The sequence below is a fragment of the Astatotilapia calliptera genome, chromosome 6, assembly GCF_900246225.1.
Source record: "Astatotilapia calliptera chromosome 6, fAstCal1.2, whole genome shotgun sequence".
In the NCBI taxonomy this organism is placed as follows: Eukaryota; Metazoa; Chordata; class Actinopteri; order Cichliformes; family Cichlidae; genus Astatotilapia; species Astatotilapia calliptera.
This window is the reverse complement of record NC_039307.1, coordinates 39,289,507-39,302,461: the sequence shown is the minus strand read 5'-3', so window position 1 is coordinate 39,302,461 and position 12,955 is coordinate 39,289,507. Positions and strand designations below refer to the sequence as shown.

Genomic DNA, 12,955 nt, shown 5'->3' with positions numbered 1-12,955 from the left:
GGGCTCCAACAACAGGGGAATCAGACTTTTCTGTCCCCATGAGAATGTCTATGCCAGAGTACTTCAGCGGAGAGTTCGTCCGTTAGTCGAACTGAGCTTACAGGAGGAACAATGCGGTTTTCGTCCTGGTCATGTAACACTAGCCAGCTCTTTATGCTATCAAAAATATTTGACAGTGCATGGGAATTTGCCCAACCTGTGTGTTTTGTGGACTTGGTGAAGGTATCTGACCACACCACATGGAGTATCCTGTAGGAGGTGCTTTGGGGCTCATAGCAATGTCTGGCCCATTGGTATGAGCCATTTGAGCCTCCTTGCAGAAGCTTGTTCCACATTGCTGGCAGTCAGTCAGGCTCATTCTTAGTGCGTGTTGGACTCTGCCATGGCTGCTGTTTGTCACCACTGTGTTCATAGTTTTCATCGACAGAATTTCTAGGTGTAGCCTAATGGAGGAAGCCTTCCACTGTGGTGGCCTCAGAATCTCATCTCTGTTTTTGCAGACATTGTAGCTCTGTTGGCTTCATCAGATAGTGGTCCTAAGCTCATGCTAAAGCAGCTCATAGCCAAGTGTGAAGCGGCAAGAAAGAGACTCAGCACCTCTAAATGTGAGACCATGGTTCTCAGCTGGAAAAGGGTGTCTGCACTGGGTCAGGGACAAGTTACTGCCCCAAGTGGAGTAGAATATAAATATCTCAGGGTCATGTTCACAAGTGAGGGGAGAAATAATTAGAAGATTGACAGATGGATTGGCTTTGTGTCTGTGGACACTGCATCCGTCCGTTGTGGTAAAGAGAGAGCATGAAAACAAAGCTCTCGAGTTTGAGTTGAGTGGCTCCTGGGTGAGGTGTTTTGGGTATGATTGACTGGAAGGAAGCCCTGAGGCAGACCCAGGACACATGGGAGAAATTACATCTCTTGGCTGACCTCTCTGTGTTCCCTGAATAAGCTGGAGGAAGTGGTTAGGGAGAGAGAGAGGAGTCTTTGCTTAAGCTACTGTGCCCAGAACCCAACCCCAAATAAACAGGACAAAATAGATGGATTAATGGATAATTTAAATTGCATGTCTAACTGATGTATTTTCATTTTGTAAGATATTTAAGAAAAAACATGCAAATCTAAATGTGTGTGTGAAATAAGACATGGTAGATCTTGTCATTTTGCTTTTAGGTGTGACTTGCGACATCTACCATTAGTGTTTTTCTCATTGTCATTTTTGGATTGTGTGTCCTCATCATATTCATGCGCTATGATCATCATAAGATGTCTTTGTGAGTCAAGGCCTGCATAGTGCAGCAAAGTCACTGGTACACTGGCCAAAACCTTAATTTTAATGAAAGATGCAAAGAGGAAACACTTTCGTTCCAAGACTCATATTTAATTCCATCAATTTTTTGTATTGAGCACAATACAAAAAATAAAAAACTTTTCCTTTTTAAATGCAATTTGCAACACTTGTAATAGTTGCTGCCCATGCAGAGTTCTGTTCTACTTCCTGAGCTACAGCCACCCCAAGTGTGACAAATGACAAATGTCATTTGTAAAATTTTCATTTTTGTAAAATTTTGATTTTACAAATCGCATTTGGGGAATTGGATCCTGTGCATGCCTGATAAAGTAGTCAGTCAGGTCTTTTTCATATATGTTCCTGTCTGTCAGTTGAAGATAATATACAACAGTAGCTCTCCAATGTGTCCACTGGAGTATGTGTGTGAATGTTAGATAGAAGGCACTTCCTTAATGAGGTTGTATAAAGAATCCTATGTGAGGGTTCTGTTTTCTTGTTTAGTAAGCTTCCTGCTTTTATGCCCCCTTTGTGGGCAAGAGGTCACACAAACACACCCCCAAACACAAACACAAACACAAACACACACACACACACACACACACACACACACACACACACACACACACACACACACACACACACACACACACACACACACACACAGGGAGGTACTTTTGCTGTGATGTGTATTGTGTGAACTGTTTTCCCAATAAGCCCCTGAAGGCGTTGAGTGTTCGGTTTCTTCACCAATATGCAAAGAGGATCGAGCTCTCGTTGGTGCCTGTTTTGTGTGTGAACGCGCGTGTGAGTGAATGCGGACCAGACGTGGTTTGCGTGTGGCTGATTGTTGTCTTGTAATGGGGAATAAACTGAGTAAGTATGCCTTGAAAGGGGATGGAAAACATTGCAAAGTATTCACCAGGCAGCACGTAATATGTAGATCATTGAAGGAAGAAAAGAAGTGAAATTGTGCGCAAAGCAGTGTAATGTGTCTGAAGTCACTGTGTGTGTGAACCACAGAGAGGTGTGAAAGTGTGTGGGTGAGAATAGTCTCCAACGGGGGAAGAGGTGATTCTGCAGGTCAGCTTCTACCCCAGTGGACAGAAAAGAAAGAAAATAGTTGTGCTGTTGATGAAAAAAACAAAGCAATGATAATATGAAGAGTGTTTGGTGTTTCTCAGCCTAAAACAACTACAATCTCACTTTCTGTTTTAAAGAAAGGAGAGTTCAAAAACCAGAGAGAGGAGATACTATATTTACATAGCCGCACACAGCTGTTGTCACGAACATCGCACACTTATGTCACTGTCATGAGACATTCTCGCAAAAAAAATCACGGTTTTAGTAACGCAGTAACGCAGCGTTCCTACAGGAAAGTAACGGTAATCTAATAACCATTTTTGTAATAGTAATCCCTTAGTTTACTTGTTACTTGAAAAAAGTAATCGGATTACAAAAAGTAACGCGTTACTGCCCATCTCTGGTCACTTGCAGGTGAAAAGCAGACCAGGATCAAATTTCCACATGCAGCAGTTGGACGACAATTATAGGTTAACATCATTAGAAACACCCAGGCCCAGTTTTTGGCTGAATTGTGTTTACAGCTTCACTACTGTGTTCCTCATCCTGAAAAGCAAGCTCCAAAGAAGCTAACCTCTGCTTGAAGACAAGGAGTGCAGTTCCAGAAGCACAGGCATGAAGATCAACAGTTGACAGCAGCCCAAGAGACAAGCAGTCTCCTGAGTGAAAGACCGAGCAGGCAGCAGCAGTGTGGACAAACGGCATCAGAGAGAAAGAAAACCCATCACCTGACTGGATGGACATGTGTTTCCAGCAAGCTACAACTTCACTGTGTGTGAAGAGGACTTTTGAGGAGACTGTCTGAGTGACATTTGCCACTTTTGGAGTGAAATGCCAAGATGAGACAGTGGAAAACACAGGCCAAAGCTGAAGAGAACTGACTGCCATTGGACTGCAGAGTGGGAGAGAGAACAGAGTGGAGGAGCAGGTGAGGACACAGAGGAAGGCTGTTGTTTAGTTGCTTTTTTCCTTTTTATTTTGTTACTTTCATAGTGCACTAAAGTTTTGTTTGATAACCTCTGTCATTTAAGCATCTGAACAATTTGAACAGGAAGAGCTACACAACATGTTGTCGGGGACGGTTGCAAAGTGAGTTTCTCCACATTAAAATGGGCTCGGGAGAAAGTCACTTATTATGACAACCAGAAAGCGTGTCCCTGTCTAAAAGGATTCAGCGAGGTAATCCAGTCTAAATTCTTTTCCTTTTTGAAATGGCGTCATATCGCTGAGGGTGGAAACGAATAAGTTGTTGAATAAGTTTCTAAACCAGCAGGACCTGTGGAAGCGCAGACCCAACACAGTGTGTTTACCATTACCACATGTTATGTTAGAAATAAATTAATATGTTTTTAGTACAGTGCACGTCTCTTTTTCCAATTCTGAGGTCATTATTTTTTTTTTAAACTTTTTTAGTGTCTTGGTGTCTTGTTATGCAAAATTTTCTGTACATTGTTTTTTCTACCGAGACAACGTCGCCCCTTAAGTCTCCTCTTTTCCTTAAGTTTCAGTAAGCAGAGACTGGCACAATGGCTGGTGGTAAAACAATTTTCTGCAGCAGTAACTTTCTGTCAAATGTGCTACAATACTGAATTTTTATGTCAACGTTTTGATCACTATTTTATCATCGTCATTTGATAACTTGCACGACTTCTGCCCTCATGGGGTTCATTTCGTGTGGAATAAGATACATTATGACGTATGAAATGACCCATTCATGTGACTGTGGACAGAGCCAGTTGATAACAACACTTGTGATACCTGTTATCTTCACCTGGGGTTCAGGTTTTACCTCTCTCAACTCATTCGGACCAGATTACCAGATTATATGTTCAGCATAAATCCCCATGGCAGCTTGGTGAGAAGTTCAACACCTTTGTGACATTAAAACTCTGACTTTCGGCTCAACTTACTATCTCCATTCATTGTACACCCATCAGATATGTAAAAGTTATGTTGGTATCATCGCTGCTACTACCTGATATTGTATTGTGTCACAGGCTTATCGGTGGAGAAGCAACAAGTCCAAGTAAACTGCACCACTGATTTAGATCTTGAATCTTGGCTCCACAAGTTTACCATCATCTCGGAAAAATGTGCAGATGGCTCTAAATATTACTCTTCTTATGACTGTAAAATATTTTCATTACTGCTGCATCACGTTTGCAGGAATAACAGAAAATAAAATTGAAAAATAATTTCTAGAATTTCAAACAAACTGCTGTGATTGGTTTATGGTACTCACATAACCCCGTATAATAATAGTTTTACCCATACTCTTTGCTAATGGCTCGCTCGTTATGCTAAGTAAGTAGTCAATTTAGCAGAGTCACAGATAATCTAAAAACAAACGTGAGAAACCAACGCGTCCAGTCCCCCAGCAAGAAAATGAGCAAAACACTTCAACTCAACTTTATGGAAAGAAAAAAAAAGCATATCAAGCATGTGTGTCGTTAAAGTTGTTCTGAAAATCATAAAGCTCATACAAAATATTCTTGAAAGTGCATTGCTATTACTAAATCATGCCTGTGTCTATTAATGATTTAGAGAAAAAGATGACTAATGTGTATAATTAATACTTTAGCAGCTGTCCCATTTTCTGTAATAGAAGGTGAGAAAAAATCCAAAGTATTTTCTAACAATAAACTGTTTACTGTGGAAAACAAATTGCAAATATATTATTAGCGTAACAGCAATTTATGCACAGATTATTATCCCAATGCTTTAGAGTAGACTGGGATGATTTTATGTTTCTCTTGAATATTTGAGAAAAAATACACACCTTAATAGAAATTTTAATAATAGAAAATACATGATCACTATTTATATGTGTAATATGCATGACTGAAGACTCATAAAAAAATCTCTTAAAATTAACATAGACTTTGCTTCATTTTATATTAAAGTATCCACGAGGCATAAGGTATATTTTACTGGCATTACTGGCCAGATTGGTGACCACACCATTAACCATGTCTGTTGAGTGTCCCAGTAAAAAACAATGACATGCAGTTCAGACAGACGCATCGCTAACATTTAACATCGTCTTGCTGAAACCTGCAGAGTCAGAGGATCCGCTGCAAACCTGCTGCAGAAACAAAAATGGTTCCAGGTGAACATTTCCTACAAGCCTGGTAAAATATAGTGCTTTGAGATTTTGAGGTGGCCCCTTAGAGCTGAATGTGCTTCTTTAGGATAAATACATAACAGATTTATTTGTCATCATATCGACACATCGAACCGTGTGCTTATTTCTACATCAGGCTTCTGTACTCGCTCGCATGCAGTCTTGCTATAGAACATGTGTGTTACTAATTGTGTCTCTACCACTCACATTGTCTCTGACTCTGCAAGTCCCTATCCCTCACAAACACACCAACAAAAAATAAACATGCAGGAACTAGATACGTAGTATAGCTCTGAGGATGACTGTGTAAAAGTACATTCATATTCATGAGTTCCAGTACGTGTATGAATGAGTGCATTACCAACACATTCTACTCCTGTGCTCTGGTAGACGGTGGAAAAACGCTAACATATGACACAGAGAAGGGAACACTGAGATTGACAGACCAGACTGTATTATGACTGCTGACTCCTCGGGGTCCTTCAGAAAAGGCCATGTCTCAAATACATTGATGTGTATTTCAATGGCTATTGGACCACTCATTATATTGGAGACATTTTTGGCACAATTTCTTTGATTAAAAGGAGAAAAAGAACAGTTAGACTTGAATGCAGATCTTGAAAGAGAGAGACAGAGAGAAAATAAACTGATCTGACCTTCTCCTGTCCAGACAAACTTTCAGCATCTTTCTGCAGTGGATTTAGCACCATATCCATATCTATTCTCAGTGAGACATGGGACACGTTACCATATATGGGGAAAAATATGTTAAAATTGGCATAGAGTTTGGTCAGTTTTATATTAAAATATCTAATGGTTAAAAAAATCCCATTTGTAGGCAAGATCGAATGATACCGAACTGCAGTTTTTGCTACTTCCACATTAAGCACATGATAAACGGACTGACTCTCCCAGAGCACTAAGTACAGCATTCACCTATTCAGACAAGGACCTTTCCCCATGTTTTTAAGTGCGTTCTATCCAACATACTCCGATGGTTGCATCACAGAGCAACTTGGGCAAGCAATGTCTGCCAGCCATCCTCCACAGGGGCCCCTCCATGAGCCTTGTTTCTAGGGCCTCCTCAGTTTTTGTCACTAGCTCCACTAGAGTTTTCCAGTACCTACATGCTCCAGCTGAAAGCTGTACATGAAAACTTTCACATCTCCCATGTACCAGTGCCCCTGAATTCCCTTCTGCTTTTTAGGGTTTTTTTGTTTTTTTTGAATTAAAATGGATTCAAAATTGATTCATAAGATAGAGTAAAATAAATATGTACTGTATATTGTGTGTGGATATTACAAAATTGTAAGATAAATATGTGAAATAGTCTGAGTCTCATGGTTAACTTGCAGACATGGGTGAGCCAACCAAAGATAAAAAATAATAAAATAAACATGTTTAACAGAATTACATGCCTACACTTCAGACTACTTGTCAAGTTGTACATTTTCAATATTTAATTGGAAATGATATCAAAATGCAAGAATACAAGAATGCTGTCAATTTTTTTTTTAAAAAGGACAAATGAATAACACATTACAGTAGATTCCTATGGAAACAGTCGCCTCTCTATGAAGCATCATTTGCAGTGCATTGCTCTCTTTTACTCACATCTGCAAATTTCCAGACAGGGAAGAAGGTGAGCCTGCTGTACTTACTGAGATCAACATCAGCCTAAAGCTGAGAGTCAACAAACTTGTGAAAATGGCACAGCTCCTGTGAATGAGGTCATGTGAAATGCAAAGAATTTGCAAGAATGCAAAATTTAACACAAAAGTAGTTCCAGCTGGCAGTGAAGTGCCAAGAGAAGAAAATTAATTCGGTTCATTTTAGTATTTTGGATACCAAACTGCTGTCTTCTCTCAATGCTTTGCACAGCTCTTCCATCACAGGGTAAAGTGAGGTTCTTTCTTATTCATAATACTTACTTCTAAAAAATTTTACAGATTTTTGTGATCATTGTAGCTCACATGGATTGTGCACTGCTATATACAAGTTATCTAAATGCACGTGTTGATCGGAGATTATTTAGATTAGACTAAAAGTTAAAAATTGCTTGAATTAGCAGATCTGGTTGGTGGTGATAGACAGCCAGCATTTAATAAATGTGTATAGTGGCAGATTCAAGGGACTAGGGCAATATTACCAGCTTTTGCAAATTATGGACAAATCTTTGTGATTGCATAATTATGAAATCTGATCATGTCAACAAAGACTCAAGTTCCAGTGTGAGAAAACAGTCTGATTAGAATGACATGCTGTAGCAACAGAGCTGGAAGAAAGTAGCAGAAGGTCAAAGCAAGGGTTTGACATTTACACTGCAGGGAATCAACTTGCTCTCCGTGTTATGCTTTCTTACAGCATTACAGAAATTATGAAAGTTACAGCCCTTTTCCAGCAGATAATTATCTTTTAATTGCTGTTTTTTCCTCTTTTTTCCAACTTCAGCCTTCTTCTTCTTCTTTCACACTTTGTTAAATCTCTCTGTAGAAAAAGGTCAGCGTGTGCAGAGTGTGATGCCATGGCTGCGTGCATACAGGTGCAAGGCAGACGGACACATCTATAATCTCACAGCTCATGCTCTTTGTGTGGGTCATTTGCTATGGTAACTGGTAGGCAAATGGAAACACAATGTAGTCGGAGGAAACTCTGAAGAAGGGAAAAAGGATAAAGGAAATGGGAAGATGAAACATCTCTCACCCTGTAAGGGTCAAGCAAGTACTCTACTCTGGCAACAGGCAGAGTGGATAGCAGTGCAGATTTATTTATCTGTTTATTCTGAAAGAAAGCTGCTTGTACTATAAAGCTATGGATATTTTTCCGTGTGCACAGCTCTCTCTCTGTGTTTGGTTCAACTGTGCTCTCATTTCCTACCTTCCCCCCAGGTGCTTCCTTCTCTTACACTGAGATAAAGTTATTACACTGGGAACAATCCTCCTGCTTGTCCACTGTATGTGTTTCAAGGTAAGGTGAAGTATTTTTCCAGGACCTTAACCATTAATAATTGCTCTCCTGTTTCTTTGCAGTTGCACACGTCTGTTCTGACAGACATGAAAACCAACAGGAACATGAAAGCCTGTAGCTTCTGTTTCCTACAAACAGAGCATGACACATTAGACAAACAAAGATAATAATGTCTGATCTCTTGCCACTAAGCTTTTTCCATGCAAAATGTCCCTGCTGTAATCCATGCAAATGATGTTAAACAGTGCTGTGAGAAAAACAAGTTGCCCCATTCTTTATTTTTACATATTTGTCTCACGTACGTGTAATACAGTTTTTAAATGATGATGATGATGATTTCATTTATTATAACACAGCTAAAATCTGACACGTTTTGTCACTTGACACTGCAGAGGTTCTTGTCCATGCATTTGTGTCACTGATTATTGTAACACTCTCCTTTCTGGGTTACCGAAGAAATGTTTTAGAGGTTTACAGATGGTACAAAATGCAGCCGCTCGAATTTTAACCAAAACTGGGAGACATGAGCACATTACCCTAGTACTGAAATCTCTTCACTTGTTGCCTTGTCAGGTTCCAGCAGATTTTAAGGTCCTGTTGCTCACCTACAAGGCTTTAAATGGTTTGGCACCTTCATATCTCTCTGACCTCTATGTTCCCGTGCTCTCCGGTCTCAGGGCACTGGCCTTCTAAAAGTTCTTAAAGCTAGAAGAAAGACTGAGGAGCATGCTTTTTCTTTTTGTGCCCCATCTTTGCTGAATAACCTCCCTCAAGATATGAGGCAGGCATGCTCGGTGGAGGTTTTAAAAGCTGAGGTAAAGACCCACCTGTTCACCAGTTTTTACTGGTTCTGCCAGTATGCCTGTGAAGGTTCTCAGTCATCCAGGTCATCCATAATGATCAAGGAAGTCCAAGGAGCTTGGAAAGAAAACCGTCTGGACTTCTTTAAGTTTCTTCAGTTCTAAGGGTCAAATGGTGGAGAGTCCCAGAGAATCATTAAGGGGTCTATTGTCCCTCTTGGTGGGAAACTCCCACTAGGTTTATATCTGGGACTCTCCACCATTTGACCTTAGAACAGAAGAAGCTTCTCGGATGAGAGGTGAAACGTCTTCAAGCAACTTAAAGAAGTCCAGACGCTTTTCTTTCCAAGCTCCTTAGACTACTGTTTCTGTCAGTTTTTAAATTGTATTGTTTTAGTATTGCTTTTATTTATTTATCTCTTTTTGTCAAGTCAGCACTTTGTTTGAAAGCGCTTTATAAACAAAGTTATTATTATTATAAAGGAAATCTTCATGCAAATCATAAATTAACTATTAACTGCAGTTTTTCGAAGGCTGAGCTGAACTTCACAAGCTAATCCCAGGCATGACTGCCAAGATGACACACCTGATGAACCAAGAAATCACCTGTCTGACTAAGTGAAGTAGGTTATAAGATCTTATAAAGCAACCACAGCCTACATTTTCAGTCTGGAAATATGTCAGTTGTCATTTCTGAGGCTTTGGGAGTCCAGCAAAACATAGTGAGACCCACACATGGGGGAAACTGGGAACAGTGGTGAACTTTGCCAGGGGTGGACAGTTCATGGAGGAAGGCACAAAAGAACCAAGTTTTCTGGCTAATCATCTTCAAAGTGTGTTCATCTAGTTAGCTTTCACTACAGTTTAGACTGGTCAGGTTAGCCAGCATAGGTCCAGAGTTTATTAGTTTATTAAAGCAAGAAATTTCAAAGGTTTAGCTTTTTAGTATCGGTAGTTCTCCAACAGCATACAGTACAGAACCGCAAATACGTCTGCACATACTAGATACTCATATCTCCATTGCTTTTACAATGTTTTGCAGCTAAAAGTTGCCTATAGTCTGCTTTAATGCATTTTCTTGACGTAAAACCTTGAACACAGATGTAAAATCTGCATCCAAGTTAGTGTCAAGCGTGAACAATTCCTGCTTTGGTGCAATTGTTATATAACCTTTAGCTTTTATTCTGACAATAATCAATGTTAAAGTGAAATTGGAGCTGCTGAGAATAAAGCAAGAACTTGGGATAAAAGCTCAGATCAGGATAGAAACCACAGGAAGACAGTGTTTCACACCTGAGAGTTTGTGATATAACAAAGTCTTGAGAGGTTTGGATAACAGGTGCCAAATGTCAGCAGCTCCATCTCCACAGAGCTGCTGTTGGCCTAGTTTGTCTTGAGATGCAGCTGTATGCTCTGTCACAGAAATGGCAAATAAGCACCAGAGGGGGTTCACACACACACACACACACACACACACACACACACGCACGCATGCACGCACACACGCACACACACAGGGAGATGTATACCTTGCCCAACTACATGTGCTGTATACAATTATTCACCAACAGGCCTGCATGAAGACAAGCTTTTCCAAGTTACAGCACAAACACAGGCATTTGTATATGCATGCACACTCTCACACAAAAACAGACTGCGCACAATGTGGCATTGTACCCTTAGTGAATTGTGAAAAATAGGACAGGGTGGATGCATTTAATCTTTGGTTGTCTGTGAGGATGACTGTCAAAAACTTTTATTCGTTCTTTTTCTTTCTCTCCCTTCCTTTTATTGAGAATCTGGCCTTTCAAGAAAACAAGGAGAAAAGAAATGCACAAAAATACTGTTGATCATTTAGATATAGGATTGTTTACTAGTTTTTTCTTCGTCTGCCAGTAAAACAGTTACACAGACTTGTTTTAAATAAAACGTGCTGTCTGTGACGAGCACGCTGGGAGGAATGGTCGATTGTTTTAAAACAGGAGATATTATTTTAGATTTACCACAATCAAGTTTTGATTTGGCTGATACATGAACCTCTCTGTCATGAATATTAATAATGATATTAGTAGTTAATAATTTCAAGAGTATGGCCTGTGCTGAGATAAGCTGACATATTTACCATGTTAGTGTAACTTTGTTCTTATGGCGTGGTTTTGAGTGTCGACTCAATAAAGTCTGATTTTATTCTTATTTGTACAAAAATAAACTAATGTGATTTTGGACCTGTGATACTGAATGCTGACTGTAACCTGTGCAGTTAAATAGAAACCAAATAACTGCACATGGTGAGAATATAAAATGAGGCGCTATCAGTAAAAACAGTGACTGACAAAGAAGAATAGTAGCTCAAAAATCTTACTGGTACGATCTTGAGATGTTACACGGAGCAATCGTCTGTCATTGCTACAGAGCCCAGAGTCCAAAACCAAAGACAAGCACCTGGAGAACAGAGAGAGCTTGAGTTAAAAGACGAAGAAGAAAAGGCAAAAGTATCTAAAACCAGTCACAGTGACAGAGGGGTGCACACAAGAAAACGAGAAGCAGATTAAAAACATTTTGTCCTTTGTTTCGTGTCATTTACTAAAAAAAAAGCTTTCCATCGCCAAGATATTCCAAGACATGTGCATGGATAACATAAAGTGTGAGGCTGTGTGGTTGGAAAGCAGTGTCCCATCTCTGTTTTGTCATGTATATTGTCCCCTGGCCTTTATGAGCTGATATGTTCAAAGCTCTTAAAAATGAATGGTCATGGGAAACTCTGTGGGCGGTGCCCAGTCTCCACAGGGAGACCCAGCTCTGCCAGAACCCCCAGGGCTAAGCACTGTCTCTCTGTCTTATTGTATTCCATGGCATTGTTGCAACAGAGTTTCAGAAGCTATTTCATATTCCATGAGAAATGTAGGTGCACTCACAGACGCAGTCGGCAAAACCTACGAGCGAGTGTCCACTGACTGGTGGAGTTTAAGGTGTGCAGAGGTTTAAAAATGTGCACAGATTATGTGCACCCTGTAAGTCTCTGAGTGTTCTGCTTTCATCCAACCTTGTTTGGTTAACTTGTTGTTGGTCAGAAAAATCTGAAATACTGGCAATGGAACAGTAAGACGACTGTTTGAAGCAATATTTGTTGGACCAATCAGTGTTTTAAGCCCGTATAAATGCGAGGACGTGCTCATGCTCGGCAACTCTGAGGGAACCTTCATGAGAGACGAAGCTCTAGCTCTAACTTTAAAGATTTGGCCTCGCGCCACTTTTCCATCTGGTTTCAGTTTCAGGTAGTTTTTTTGACAACAACAAATCCTCTCACAATGTTAATAAATGTGAAAAACCAAAAGAAAGAATTCATGAGAAAATTCCACATCCATGCCTTAATCTATAACACTGTGTGTGCTGCTCCTCTGCTTATGCTCCGCCCCTCCACCGCTGTCAGCCAGGTGTGTTTTGTGTACATTTGACACACACACAGTAAGAGTGTTTCCAGATGTTATACACAGCAAACTGGATATTTCTGGGGCATCAGACGAACAACAATAAGACTTTTGTTTCAGCAGTTTTCTTCACCTTCATGATTTCCACTCATTATTACATCTGCAATATTTTGTCCGATTCAACAGTTTTCTGTCTTCTATGAAACATAAACGTTGTAAAATGCACTGGAGTCCAGGCAGCAGTAAGTCATGAACACACGCACCTTTTGAT

At 40.0% G+C, this 12,955-nt stretch overlaps 1 protein-coding gene across 1 annotated transcript in view; it reads right to left on the bottom strand.

Moving 5' to 3' along the window:
* Positions 1-11,685, bottom strand: part of LOC113024783 (teneurin-3) — a 439,740-nt gene extending 428,055 nt beyond the window's left edge. The window contains exon 1 of the mRNA XM_026172107.1: positions 11,619-11,685. The gene's annotated coding sequence lies outside the window, so the exon portion shown is untranslated. The remainder of the gene's footprint in view (positions 1-11,618) is intronic.
* Between the last annotated feature and the right edge of the window lie 1,270 nt (positions 11,686-12,955).